This window comes from Hypanus sabinus, chromosome 9 (assembly GCF_030144855.1).
Source record: "Hypanus sabinus isolate sHypSab1 chromosome 9, sHypSab1.hap1, whole genome shotgun sequence".
NCBI lineage: Eukaryota > Metazoa > Chordata > Chondrichthyes > Myliobatiformes > Dasyatidae > Hypanus > Hypanus sabinus.
The window spans coordinates 1,769,471-1,783,438 of NC_082714.1; the positions used below are offsets into that span (position 1 = coordinate 1,769,471).

The 13,968-nt window shown below is 42.2% G+C and overlaps 1 protein-coding gene across 1 annotated transcript in view; it reads right to left on the minus strand.

The window, feature by feature from the left end:
• Window positions 1-13,968, minus strand: part of LOC132398992 (ankyrin-repeat and fibronectin type III domain-containing 1-like) — a 755,630-nt gene that overhangs the window by 627,496 nt on the left and 114,166 nt on the right. The gene's annotated exons all lie outside the window — the stretch shown is intronic.

Below are 13,968 nucleotides of genomic sequence, written 5' to 3' on the forward strand. Positions count from 1 at the left end.
TATACAACACTACAGCTGTGCCAAACTATTAATCTGCTTAATCCCATTGACCTGCACCCAGACTGTAGCCCTCCATGCCCCTCCCTACCCCTTCCATCCATGTACTTAACTAAACACATCTTTAATGTTGAAATGAAACTCAAATCCACCACTTCCGATGGAAGTTTGTTCCACACTCAGAACAAGTTTCCCCTCTCGTTCCCTGCAAGGTACTTTGCCTCCCAGGTGCCAAGGTCAGGGATGTCTCAGAGTAACATTCTAAAAGGGAGGTTGAGCAGCCAGAGGTAGTGGTACATCTTGTTACCAACGATATAGGAGTCCTGAAGAGAGATTAAAGGGAGTTGGAGAGAAGCTGAAAAGCAATGATCCAGGGTAGTAATCTCTGGATTACTGCCGTTGCCATGTGCCAGTAGGATTATTTGGCAGATGAATGCGTGGCTGAGAAACTGGGCCAGGGTTTTCAGATTACTGGATCATTGGGATATTTTCTGGGGAAGGTATGACCTGTACAAAAAGGACAGGTTACACCTAAACCTGAGGGGTACTGATATCCCTGTGGGCGCATTTGCTAGAGCTGTTGGTGAGGATTTAATTTGGCAGTTGGAATTGGAATGGGAATGATGGGAGTAGTTGGTATAGAAGTTGACATTTTGCCTGTCCTTCCTCACATTCTCATTGCAGACTGTGAGGCAGCACATTGCAAACTTAGCATCCAAGGATACACATTGTATTGAAAGGACAGGCAGGTAGGCTGGGGAGTGGGGGGGGTTGGTGTGGCTCTGTTGGTTTAACAAGATGAAATGAAATCCTCAGGAAGTGATGACATAGGAATGGAAGATGTAGAATCCTTGTGGGTAGAGTTAAGAAACTGCAAGGATAAAAAGACAGATAGAAGTTACAGTGGCTATAAAAAGTATTCTCCTCCTTGGTAGTTTTTATGTTTTATTTAAAACACTGAATCACAGTGGATTTAATTTGTTTTCTTAAAAACACAGATCAACAGAAAAATACTCTTTCATGTCAAAGTGAAAAATTAATCTGTAGTGAAGTGATCTAAATTAATTGCAAAAAGGATGGGTTGCACTTGAATCAGAGGGGGACCAATATCCTGGCAGGGAGGTTTGCTAAGGCTACTGGAGAGAGTTTAAACTAGAATTGCTGGGGGGGGGGGGGGTGTTGGGAACTGAACTGAAGAGACAGAAGAAAGGGAGGTTGGCTCACAGATAGAGAAAGTTTGGAGACAGTGCGAAAGGGAGGAAAGGCAGGTGATAGAGAAGGGACATGCTCAGTTCGATGGACTGGACCCTGATCAGACCCCACTTGGAGTACTGTGCTCAATTCTGGTCTCCTTACTATAGGAAGGACGTGGAAACCATAGGAAGGGTACAGAAGAGATTTACAAGGATGTTGCCTGGATTGGGGAGCATGCCTTCTGAGAATGGATTGAGTGAACTCAGCCATTTCTCCTTGGAATGACAAAGGACGAGAGGTGACCTGATAGAGGTGTACAAGATAATGAGAGGTGTTGATCGTGTGGATAGTCAAAGGCTTTTCCCAGGGTTGAAATTACTAGCATGAAAGGGCACAGTTTTTAAGGTTCTTGGAAGAGTAGATACAGAGGAGATGTCAGGGGTATGTTGTTTTTTTTAAAGACAGTGGCGAGTGTGTGGAATGGGCCACCAGTGGTGGTGGTAGATGCGGAAACAATAGGGTCTTTTAAGAGACTCCTGGATGGGTACGTGGAGTTTAGGAAAATAGAGGGCTATGGGTAAAGCCTAGGTAGTTCTAAAGTAGGGACATGTTTGGCACAACTTTGTGGGCTAAAGGGCCTGTATTGTCCTGTATGTTTTCTATGTTTCTTTTAAACAATAATTGAATGCATAAGTATTCACCCCTTTCAAGTCATTGATGCACCTTTGGCAGCAGTTACAGCCTTGAGCCTTTGTGGATAGGTCTAGATCAGCTTTGCACATCTAAATGCTACAATTTTTCCCAATTCTTCTCTACAAAACTGGTCAAGCTCTGTCAGATTGCATGTGGTTCGTGAGTGAACAGCCCTTCTCAGTCCAGTCATAACTTCTCAATTGGAATGAGGTCTAGACTCTGACTTGGCCACTCCAGGTCATGAACCTTGTTGTTTTTAAGCAACTCCTGTACAGCTTTGGCTTTCTGCTTGCTAGAAAACAAATGTACTCCCAGGTTGCAGTTCTCTTGCAGACTGTATCGGGTTTTCTTCCAGGATTTCCCTGTATTTTACTGCATTCATTTTACCCTCTACCTTCCAGAGTTATCCTTGGCCTCTTGGTGGGCTCCCTTGCTGGTCTTCTTGCATGGACACTCAGTGTTTGTGGTCAGCCTGCTCTAGGCAATTTCACAGCTGTGCCTTATTCTTTTCACTTTCTTGATAATTGACTTAACTGTCCTCCAAGGGATATTCAGTGACTTGGAAATTTTCTTGTATCCATCTCCTGACTTGTGCTTTTCAATAGCTTTTCACGAAGCTGCTTCGTTTTCTTTTGTCTTCGTGGTGTAGTTTTTGCCAGGATACTGACTCACATTCCAGATATAGGCGTAGTTTTACTACAATCAATTGAAACACTGACTACACACAGGTGATTTCTATTTAACTAATTATGTAACTTCTAAAACCAATTGGCTGTACCAGTGATGATTTGGTGTATCATTTTAAAAGGGGGTGAATATGTATGCAATTATTGTTTTATATTTGTAATTAATTTAGATCACTTTGTAGAGATCAGTTTTCATTTTGACATGGAGTGTTTTTGTTCATAGAGTCAAAAAAGCCAAATTAAACCCAGTGATTCAATGTTTTTAAAAAAAGTATGAAAACTTCCGGGGGGGGGGGGTAAGTACTTTACAAAAAAATAGACACTGCGTCTTCAGGCCTCCAAATAATAGTCAGGGTGTGAGATAAAAAGGTATGTCAGAAGGACATTATCACAGTAGTTATGAGGGATTTCAATATGCAGTAGATTGGGGAACAACAGGTTGATGCAGGATACCAAGGGAGAGAATTTGTAGAATGCCTATGCAATGGCTTTTTAGGGCAGTTTGTGGTTGAACCCATTAGGGGAAAAGCAATTCTGGATTGAGGGGAGCTCAAGGTAAAGGAACTCTAAGGAGGCATTAGTCATAATATGATAGAATTCACCCTGTGGTTTGAGGGGAGAAGCTAAAGTCAGCCGTATCAGTATTACGGTGGAGTAAAAGTACGCACAGATGAGAGGTTACATCAGAGAGGAACTGCCAAAGTTGATTGGATGCAAGGAGGGATGTCAGCGGATTAGTGACGACTGGGGTTTCTGAGAGTAATTCAGGATAAATACATCCCAACGATTAAAAAAAATACTTTAATGGGAAAGTGAGGCAACTGGATGACAAGGGAAGCAAAAGGTAGCATAAAACCAAAAAAAAGCATGTAATATAGCAGAAATTAATGAGAAGTTGGAGGATTGGGAAATTTAATAAACAGAAGGCAACTAAAAAGCCAAAAGAATAGAATAGCTTCCCTTTAGATTTAATCTTATCAGTAATATGAAAGAACAACAAAAGGTTTTTCAGATTGTATAAAGAATAAAAAAGAGGTACAAGTGGATATTGGGTGGCTTGAAAATGATGCTGGAGAGGTAGTAATGTGGAATAAAGAAATGGTGGAGGAACTTAAGAATTTTGTGGAAGACACTAGCAGTATGCCAGAAATTTGAGTGTGCCTGGGGACAGAAGTAAATGTTGCTATTACTAAGAAGGTGCTTGGGAAGATGAAAAGGTCTGAAGGTAAATAAGTCACTGGATCAGATGGATTACACCCTAGGATTCTGAAGCAGATACCATAGTTGAAGAGATTGTGGAGGCATTGACAATGGTTTTTCCAAGAATGACTAGATTCTGGAATGATTCTGAAGGACTGGAAAGTTTCAAATGTCACTCCATTCTTTTAGAAAGGAGAGAGGCAAAATAAAATTAAAGGCCAGTTAGCCTGACCCAAGTTGTTGGAAAGATGTCAGAGTCTATTATTAAAGGTGAGATTTTAGGGGTACTTGGAGGCACATGATAAAGTAGACCAAAGTCAGCATCGTTTCCTTACAGGGAATTCTTGCCTGACAAATTTGTTAGAATTCTTGGAGGAAGTAACAGGCAAGATAGACAAAGGAGAGTCAGTGGATGTTGTGTACTTAATTTTTCAAAAGGTTTTTGAGGTGCAGTGTGTGAGGCTGCTTAACAAGATGAGTGCCTATGGTATTACAGGAAATATACTGGCGTTGATAGAAGATAGGCTGACTGGCAGAAGGCAAAGAATGGGAAAAAAGAGGGCCTTTTCTGGGTGGCTGCCAGTGACCTTGTGATGTTCTTCAGGGGTCAGTATTGGGACCACTTTTCATGTCATCTGTGAATAATTTGGACAATGGAATTGATGGCTTTGTGGCCAAGCTTGCAGGATGATACAAAGATAGGTGGAAGCACAGGTTGTGTAGAGGAAGGAGAGAGGCTGCAGAAGGACTTGGATAGATGAGGAGAATGGGCAAAGAAGTGGCAGGTGGAATATAGTGAAGTGTATGGTCATGCACTTTGGTAGAAGGAATAAAGACACAGACTATTTTCTTAATGAGAAAATTCAAAAATCAGATCATCTACTACCACACTCTGGCTTAGTGGGAGAAGAGAATGTCAATATCCATTGCCTTCATCCACTTTCCCGGTAACTTCCTTGAAAATCTTAAGATTGGTTAGATATGATCTACCATGCATAAAGTCATGAAAACTACCCTTAATCAGTCCACATCTATCCAAATACTTGTATCCTGTCTCCTAGAATATCTTCCAATAACTTTTCCACAACTGATGTTAGACTTACAAGCCTATAAATTTCCTTGTTATTGTTTAGAGACTTTTAAACAGCGGAACAATATTGGCTATACAATTCTCTGTACTTCTGTTGCTAAGGATGATTTAAGTATCTCTGCTGGAGTCCTTGGCTACTTCTTCACTAGCCTCCCATCAGGTTCAAGGGAACACCTTGTCAGATCCTAGGATTTTATCCACCTGATTTGCCTCAGGATAGCAAACACCTCTCCATAATCTATACAGGGTCCATGAAGTTGATGTTGCTTTGCCTCACTTCCATATACTCTGCTCATCTCCTGAGTAAATGCAGATGCAAAAAAAAAAATTAAGATCTTCCCCTTTCTGCTGTTCGAGGACCAAATTGTCTCTTGCAATCCTTTTGCTGTTAACACATCTGTGGAATCACTTGGGATTCTCCTTTACCTTGTCTTCTAAAACAACTTCATACCTTCTTTTAGCCTTCCTGATTTATTTTTTAAGTGTTCTCTTGCATTTCTTATATTCCATAAGCACCTCATCTGTTCCTACTTGCCCATACCTACTATACACCTTTTTTCCTCTTAACCAGGGCCTCAATATCTCTTGAACGACTGGGTTCCCCAAGTCTGTTATCTCTATCTTTTATTCTGACAAACACATACAAACTTTGTACTTTCAAAAATTCTCTTTTGAATCCCTCCTGCTTGCCAAGTACAGCTTTGCCAGAAAGCTGCCTGTCCCAATCTACTCTTGCCAGATCATTTCTGATACCATTAAAATTGGTCTTTCTCCAATTTAGAAACTTGTGTGGCCACTAGACACTACACTGTGCATAGAGGGAAGTTTTTAAAATAGTGTCATTTGTGTGTGTTTGTATTCAAAAGGCAGTGATTTTTGTCACCAATAGTTGCCATAAATAAGCATTACGACAACTTGGAATTGTTTTGCTCACTACTGTTTCGAGCATTTAGGCTTGGATGTGCCAGAAATGGCTGGGAAAGAAAATGTAATGATCTCACTACTTCAGCAAGCGGGAACTATGAAAAGTTTGAAGGTGGCAACAATCCTATAGTATTTTACAATATGAAAATTTGAAGATGCAATCATTGAAAGCATTGTTTGAAGGCAGTCCATCATCTGCACTAAGTGCCTGCAATAATTTTGTTATTTTATAGTCAGTCAAAAGAACACAGCAACATGTTGATTGTTCGTTGTATCTGACGACGACAGTGTAACCTGCGCAAGAGTTTTTAAAATGGAAAACTCATTGCACTGTCGTCGTTTTACTCTCTTGACCTCGAAAGTCCAGGTCCGGTAATACGAATAGTCCTCACAAACTGGAGCCTTCCTTGGTTGGAGTGGATAACCATGTCTTCTGTGCTTCATTATGCCCTTCTCTGTCCACAGAGCATTGGGGGAAAAAAATCTGCTTCCTACCCATTGGATCTCACTGTTGATCTCATCCACCAGGGAGCTGACTTTGCATGTTGGGACAGGCATGACCCTATCTCACTGAAGTATGAGGCCTGAGGAAATGTGAGAAGGCAAAGCGGAGGTTTAAACCTCAGAGTGCAAGTGACCTTGATTCAATCCCCACCTGCAGCACTGTGTGTTAGGGGTTCTTCCTATAACCATGTGCTCTCCCAGAACAGGGATGGGTTGGGCTTCGGTTTCCACCCACATTGAAACAATACATACGTCAGTAGGTCAAGTAGCTGCAAATTGTCCCTTGTGTTGGGAAACAGCAAAGAACTTTGACAGAGAGTTGAGAGCCTGTGAAAGAGAGAGAAGATGCAGGGGTACTGCGGAATAAGGAGCTGGTAAAGGCTGTGAAAGGAGGGTTGTGCATGGGGCTAGCTGCCCCATTCCATAAAAACTCAAAGTGAGAGAAACGCTAACAGAAGCTCCAAAGACAGCAACTCTGGGAGCAGGAGGAACAACAATTCTAATTAAATTGAGCTCAGCACTTACACATTTGAATGACAGAAATGATTTTAGTGGCCCTTTCTAGTACAGCGGGTGCTGCTGACCTGAAATTCAAAGCTCCTGTAACCTTAATTAGTCTCTCAAATGTTAATAAAATTTGCACCTAATTTCAGAATGTTCCATACTCAATCTTTCAGCTGTGTGTAGCACTGCCCCTGGGAATTGAGGGCACCTCCTCTGCTTTGAGGAGTGCGTTTAATATTACAGAAGTTGAGGGGGCGGTGTGAGTGTCTGACTTTCTGAGGCAATTTCCAGTTTGAGTTGGACTTGCTCACCATTAGATTTGAGAGGATACAGCACAAACTGAACTTTGGCAGATGTGAAAGCTGATTATTTTTGTTTTAAAAAGTGGGAGATATTCCATAGTGAAGATATCCGAGATGCTGGAACCTCAAATAACAATCTGTCTGGTGGAACTCATGGCAAAAGGGACTTTGAGCACACTTTAAAAATACCACCCCTTCAGTAATCACAGTAACTGAAACCCCTGAAGACAACCATGAGACACAGGAGCAGAATTAGGCCATTTGGCCAATTGAGTTTACTCCGCCATTCCACCATGGCTGATCCTGAATCCCCCTCAACCCCAAACACCTGCTTTTTGCCATAACTTTTGATGCCCTGACCAATCAGGAAACCTATAAATTTCCACTTTAATTTTACAGACAGTCTTGGCTTCCACAGCTGCCTGTGGCAGAGCATTCCAGAGTTTCGCTACTCTGGCTAACAAAAATTCCTTCTTACCTCTGTTCTAAAGGGTCGCCTCTCAATTTTGAGGCTGTGCCCTCTAGTCCTTGATATCTCCACCATAGGAAACATCCTCTCGACATCCACCTTATCTACTCCTTTCAATATTTGGTAGGTTTCAGTGAGATCCCCATGCAGCCTTCCAAATTTCAGTGAGTACAGACCCAAAACTGCCAAATGCACCTCATGTTAACCCCTTCATTCCCAGAATCGTCCTCATGAACCTCCTCTGGATTCTCTCCAATGACAGAATATCCTTTCTGAGATATGGAGCCCAAAACTGTTTACAGTACTCCAAGTGTAGCCTGACCAGTGTCTTATAAAGCCTCAGCACGTTCTTATGAGGGGTGATTGATACATTCATGGCCTAAGGTAGAAGATTAGTTATACAGCTCTCGTTAAATGCATATGCAGTTCAATCCTTCGAGTGCTTATGCAGAAAATTTAAAATTAATAACTCACCTCCTTCTACCTTAGGCCACAAACCTATCAATCAACCCAATTCGTTATTAATTGATGGCTTTGTGGCCAAGTTTTGTGAGCAGTTTGGGGGCCTTTGTCTAAGAAAGGACATGCTGGCATTGGAGTGTTCAAAGGAAGTTCATGAAAATGATTCTAGGGATGAAAGGATTAACATGCAAAGAGCATTTGATGGTTTGGGCCTGTACTCTCATTGAAACCTATCTAATATTGAAAGGCCTAGATTGACTGGATGTGGATAGGACATTTTCAATAGTGGGTGGGCCTAAGACTAAAGGGCACAGACTCAGAATAGAGGAACTTCTTTCAGAACAGAGATGAGGGTGATTTTTTTTTTAAAGCCAGAGGGTGATGAATCTGTGGAATTCATTGCCACAGACAGCTGTGGAGGCCAAGTCATTTAAAGTGGAGGTTGATAGGTTCTTGATTAGTCTGGGCATCAAATGTTATGGGGAGAAAACAGGAGAATGGAGTTGAGATCAAAGTAAATCCACCATTATCAAATGGCAGCAGACTCAATGGGCTGAACAGCCCAATTCTGTTCCAATATCTTACGTTGGAACTTTTATTAACTGTTGAAATCAAATCTGTATCCACCACTTCCATTGGCGGCTCATTCTGTACTTGCACCACCCTCAGAGTGAAGTAGTTCCTCTTTCAAGTTGGAATTGCTGTCAGAACTGGCATGGACACGACAGTTTGAATGGCCTCTTGTGTCATAAGAGGTCAGTCAAGTCCAGGTAATATCCTGGTAAATCTTTTCTGCACTTATTCTAGTTTGATAATATCTTTCTGATAACAGGGTGGCCAAACCTAGATACAGTGCTATGAGAGGTGAGTTGGCCAGTAAAAAGAGAAGAGGGTGGTGAGAAAGAGTCTGAGGTGACTGGTGCACTAAGGAAATGTGTGAGATCATCTTTGGGAATGTAGCTGGGAAGATGGTTGAAGAGTCTCAGAGCATTTTGGAGAGAGACCTCTGGAAATGTCAAGGTAGTTGTGGAGAGGGGCATAGACAGTAACAGGACTCAAAGGTTACAGGGAGAAGGCAGAAGAATGGGGCTAACAGGGAAAGTGAATCAGCCAGTGTTGTGAGGGGCAACTTTTTAAAAAAAAAGTGGTGGGTGTCTGGAATGTGCTGCCTGGGTGGTGGTCAAGGAAGATACATTAGGGACTTTTAAGAAACATTTAGATAAGTACAAAATAGGAAGCCTACGAAATCTTTTTAGAGCAGCTTATGGTTGAGGCCATGAGAGGATCAGTTATTCTAAATTGGGTGTTGAACCAGAATTGATTAAAAGAACCCGGAGGGAAAATGATCATAATATGATCGAATTCACACTGAAATTTGAGAAGGAGAAGCTAAAGTCAGATGTATTAGAATTAGAGTGGAGTGAAGAAAATTAGAGGCATGACAGAGGAGTTGGCCAGAATTGATTGGCGGGGGTGGGGGGAACACTGGCAGGGATGACAAGAGTTGCAATGGTTGGAATTTCTGGAAGCAATGCAGAAGGCACAGGATGTATACATCCCAAAGAGGAAGTAGTATTCTAAAGGAAAGATGACACAACTGTGGCTAACAAGAGCCAACATAAAAACCAAAGAGAGGGCAGATAACAGAGCAAAACTTAGTGGGAAGTTAAGAGGATCGGAAGCTTCTTAAAAACCAACAGGTTGCAACGAGAAAAGTCATTAAGGTAAAGATGAAACATGAAACTAAGGTAACCAATAACAGAAAAAAAGATGCCAGGTTTATTCAGATAAAGTATAAAAGAGAGGCAAGAGTAGATATTAGACCGCTGAAAAATGATGCTGAGGAGGTAGAAATGGAAGACAGAAATGGATGATGAACTGACCAAGTATTTTGCATCGGTCCTTATTGTGGAAGTTCCAGATGTCAGGGGACATGAAGTATAGAAACAGAAAATAGGTGCAGGAATAAGCCATTCGGCCCTTCGAGCCTGCACCGCCATTCAGTATGATCATGGCCGATCATCCAACTCAGAACCCCGTACCTGCTTTCTCTCCATATCCCTGATCCCTTTAGCCACAAGGGCCATATCTAACTTCCTCTTAAATATAGCCAATGAACCGGCCTCAACTGTTTCCTGGGGCAGAGAATTCCACAGATTCACCACTCTCTGTGTGAAGAAGTTTTTCCTCATCTCGGTCCTAAAAGGCTTCCCCTTTATCCTTAAACTGTGACCCCTCGTTCTGGACTTCCCCAACATCGGAAACAATCTTCCTGCATCTAGCCTGTCCAATCCCTTTAGAATTTTATACCTTTCAATAAGATCCCCCCTCAATCTTCTAAATTCCAGTGAGTATAAGCCTAGTCGATCCCATCTTTCTTCATATGAAAGTCCTGCCATCCCAGGAATCAATCTGGTGAACCTTCTCTGTACTCGCTCTATGGCAAGAATGTCTTTCCTCAGATTAGGGGACCAAAACTGCACACAATACTCTAGGTGCGGTCTCACCAAGGCCTTGTACAACTGCAGTAGAACCTCCCTGCTCCTGTACTCAAATCCTTTTGCTATGAATGCCAACATACCATTTGCCTTTTTCACCGCCTGCTGTACCTGCATGCCCACCTTCAATGACTGGTGTACAATGACACCCAGGTCTTGTTGCACCTCCCCTTTTCCTAATCGGCCACCGTCAGATAATAATCTGTTTTCCTGCTCTTGCAACCAAAGTGGATAACCTCACATTTATCCACATTAAATTGCACCTACCATGAATTTGCCCACTCACCTAACCTATCCAAGTCACCCTGCATCCTCTTAGCATCATCCTCACAGCTAACACCACCGCCCAGCTTCGTGTCATCCACAAACTTGGAGATGCTGCATTTAATTCCCTCGTCTAAATCATTAATATATTGTAAATAACTGGGGTCCCAGCACTGCACCTTGCGGTACCCCACTAGTCACTGCAATGTATGTGAAGTTACCATAACTAGAAAGAAGGTTCTTGGGAGACAGAGGTCTGAAGGGAGATAAGAACCTAGTATACATCCGAGCTTCTGAAAGAGGTGGCTGAAGAGATCGCACAGACATTATTAATGATCTTTCAAGAATCACTAGATTCTGGCCAGAGGCGAGAATAGGGATGTCAGGCTTTGGCTCGAAAGGGGCATTGGGGCATTGGCTCTGAGTAAGCTTCTATTAAGGGTCCTTTTTTTCCTCCTACTGTACCTAGTGTAGTAAATGGCTGTTCTGTGTTCTTCATGCTGGATGTTGGAGTCCAGGGCAACCTAATGGTATGTTGCCTCCCTGGTGCCAGGGTCGGGGATGTCTCAGATCATGTCCACAACATTTTGGAGAGGGAGGGAGAGCTGCTGGATGTCTTGGTACATATTGGTCCAATGACATAGGAAGGAGAAGCAATAAGGTCCTGAAGAGAATTGAGAGAGCTAGGTAGACAGCTGAGAAGCAGGACCTCCAGGGTAGTAATTTCTGGATTGCTGTCTGTGCCAGCACCAGTGAGGGTAGAAACACGATGATTTGGCAGATAAATGTGTGGCTGAGGAGCTGGTGCAGGCAGCAGGGCTTCGGGTTCTTGGGTCATTGGGATCTCTTCTCAGGGAGGTATGACTGTTCAAAAGTGATGGGTTGCTCCTGAACATGAGGGAAACCAATATCCCAATGGGCAAGTTTGTTAGAGCTGGTGGGGTGGGGGTTTAAACTAATTTGATGGAGTGGGAACCATAAGGAAGAGACTTAGGACAGATGACTTTTTAAAAAAAAAGCAAAGGAAGTGTGTGGACAGATTGTCAGGAATGGCAGGGAGATGACAGGACATAATTACAACGAGCAGAATGAGTATCAGTGCATTAGGAATACAGAATCAAAAAGGGTATCAAATGCAGTAATCAAGGTGTTATATCTCAATGTGAGGAATATAAGAAATAAAGTGGATGATCTTGTTGCACTGTTACAGATCGTCAGGTATGATGCTGCGGCCATCTCTGAGTCGTGGCTGAAGGATGGTTGTAGTTGGGAGCTGAATGTCCAAGGTCAATTTTGTATTAGAGGGATAGGAAAGTAGGGAGATAAGGAGGCATGGCTCTGCTGGTAAAGAATGGCATCAAATCAGTAAAAAGATGTGACATAGGATCAGAAGATGTTGAATCCTTGTGGGTTGTGTTAAGAAACTGCCAGGGTAAAAGGACTTGAAGTTATATCCAGGCCTCCCAACAATAGCAGGATGTGAGCCACAGATTACAACAGGAAATAGAAAAGATGTGTCAAAAGGACAATGTTCTGATTGACATGGGAGATTTCAACATGCAGGTCAATTGGGGAAAATCAATTTGGAAATGGAATTCAAGAGAGTGAGTTTGTTGAATGCCTACAAGATGGCTTTTTAAAGCATTTTATCGTTGTGCCTACAAAGGGATCAGCTATACTGGATTTGGTGTTATGTAATCAACTCGAGCCGATTAGGGAGCTTAAGGTAAAAGAACCCTTAGGAGTCAGTGATTACAATATGATTGAGTTCAACTTGAAATTTCATAGGGAGAAAATAAAGTCTGACATAGCAGTATTTCAGTGCTGTAAAGGAAATTGGAAGGAGGTGCTGGCAGGGATGACAGCAGAGCAGCAATGGTGTGAGTTTCTGGAAAAAATGAGGGTACAATATAGATGTATTCCAAAAATGAAGAAATACTCAAACCGCAAAATAATACAACCAATGCTGACAAGGGAAGTCAAAGCTGATGTAAAAGCAAAAGAGAGGGCATACAACAAAGCAAAAATTGGTGGGAATACAGAAGATTGGGAAGCTTTTAAACCCCTACAGAGAGCAGCTAAAAGAATCAGTAGGAGGGAAAAGTGAAATATGAAAACATGTTAGTAAACATTATCGAAGTTTAAAAAAACTTTTTCAAATATGTAAAAAAAAAGATGAGTCTTCACTGTGGAAGACACTAACAGAGTGCCAGATGTTGAAGGGTGTGAGGGAAGAGAAGTGAGTGCAGTTACTATTACAAGGGAGAAGGTGCTCAAAAAGCTGAAAGACCCAAGGGTACACAAGTCACCTGGACCAGATGAACTGCACCCTAGGGTTTTGGAAGAGGTAGCAGTAGAAATTGTGGAAACATTAGTAGATCTTTCAGACATCATTGAATTCTGACATGATGCCAGAGGACTAGAAAATTGCAAATGTCACTCCACTCTGAGGAAGGCAGCAGAAAGAAAATTGTAGACCAGTTAGCCTAAGCTCAGTGATTGGGAAGACGTTGGAGTCAATTGTTAAGGATGAGGTGATGGAGTACTTGGTGACACAGGACAAGATGGGACAAAGTCAGCATGGTTTCCTAAAGGGAGAATCTTGCCTGATGAACTGGCTGGAATTCTTTGAGGAGGTTACAGGTAGGATAGATAAAGCGGATGCAGTGGCTGTTGTATACTTGGTCTTTCAGAAGACCTTCGACAAGGTGCCACACATGAGGCTGCTTACCAAGTTAAGAGCCCATGGTATTACAGGAAAGCTACTGGCATGGTTAGACCATTGTCCAATTGGCAAGAGGCAGTGAGTGGGAATAGAAGGATCCTTTTCTGGTTGGCTGCCAGTGACTAGTGGTGTTTTGCAGGGGTCGGTGTTGGAACCACTTTATTTTATGCTGTATATCAATGAGTTAGATGGATAGAATTGGTGGCTTTGTTGCCAAGTTTGCAGATGATGCAAAGATTGTTGGAGGGTCATGTAGTGTTGAGGAAACAGGTTGGCTACAGAAGAACAGACAAATTAGGAGAATGGGTAAAGAAATAGATGGAATACAGTCTCAGAAAGTGTATGGGTCATTTACTTTGGCAGAAGAAATGAAAGGGTTGACTATTTTCTAAGTGGAGAGAAAATACAAAAATGGAGGGGCAAAGGGACTTGGGAGTCTTTGTGCAGGATTTCCTA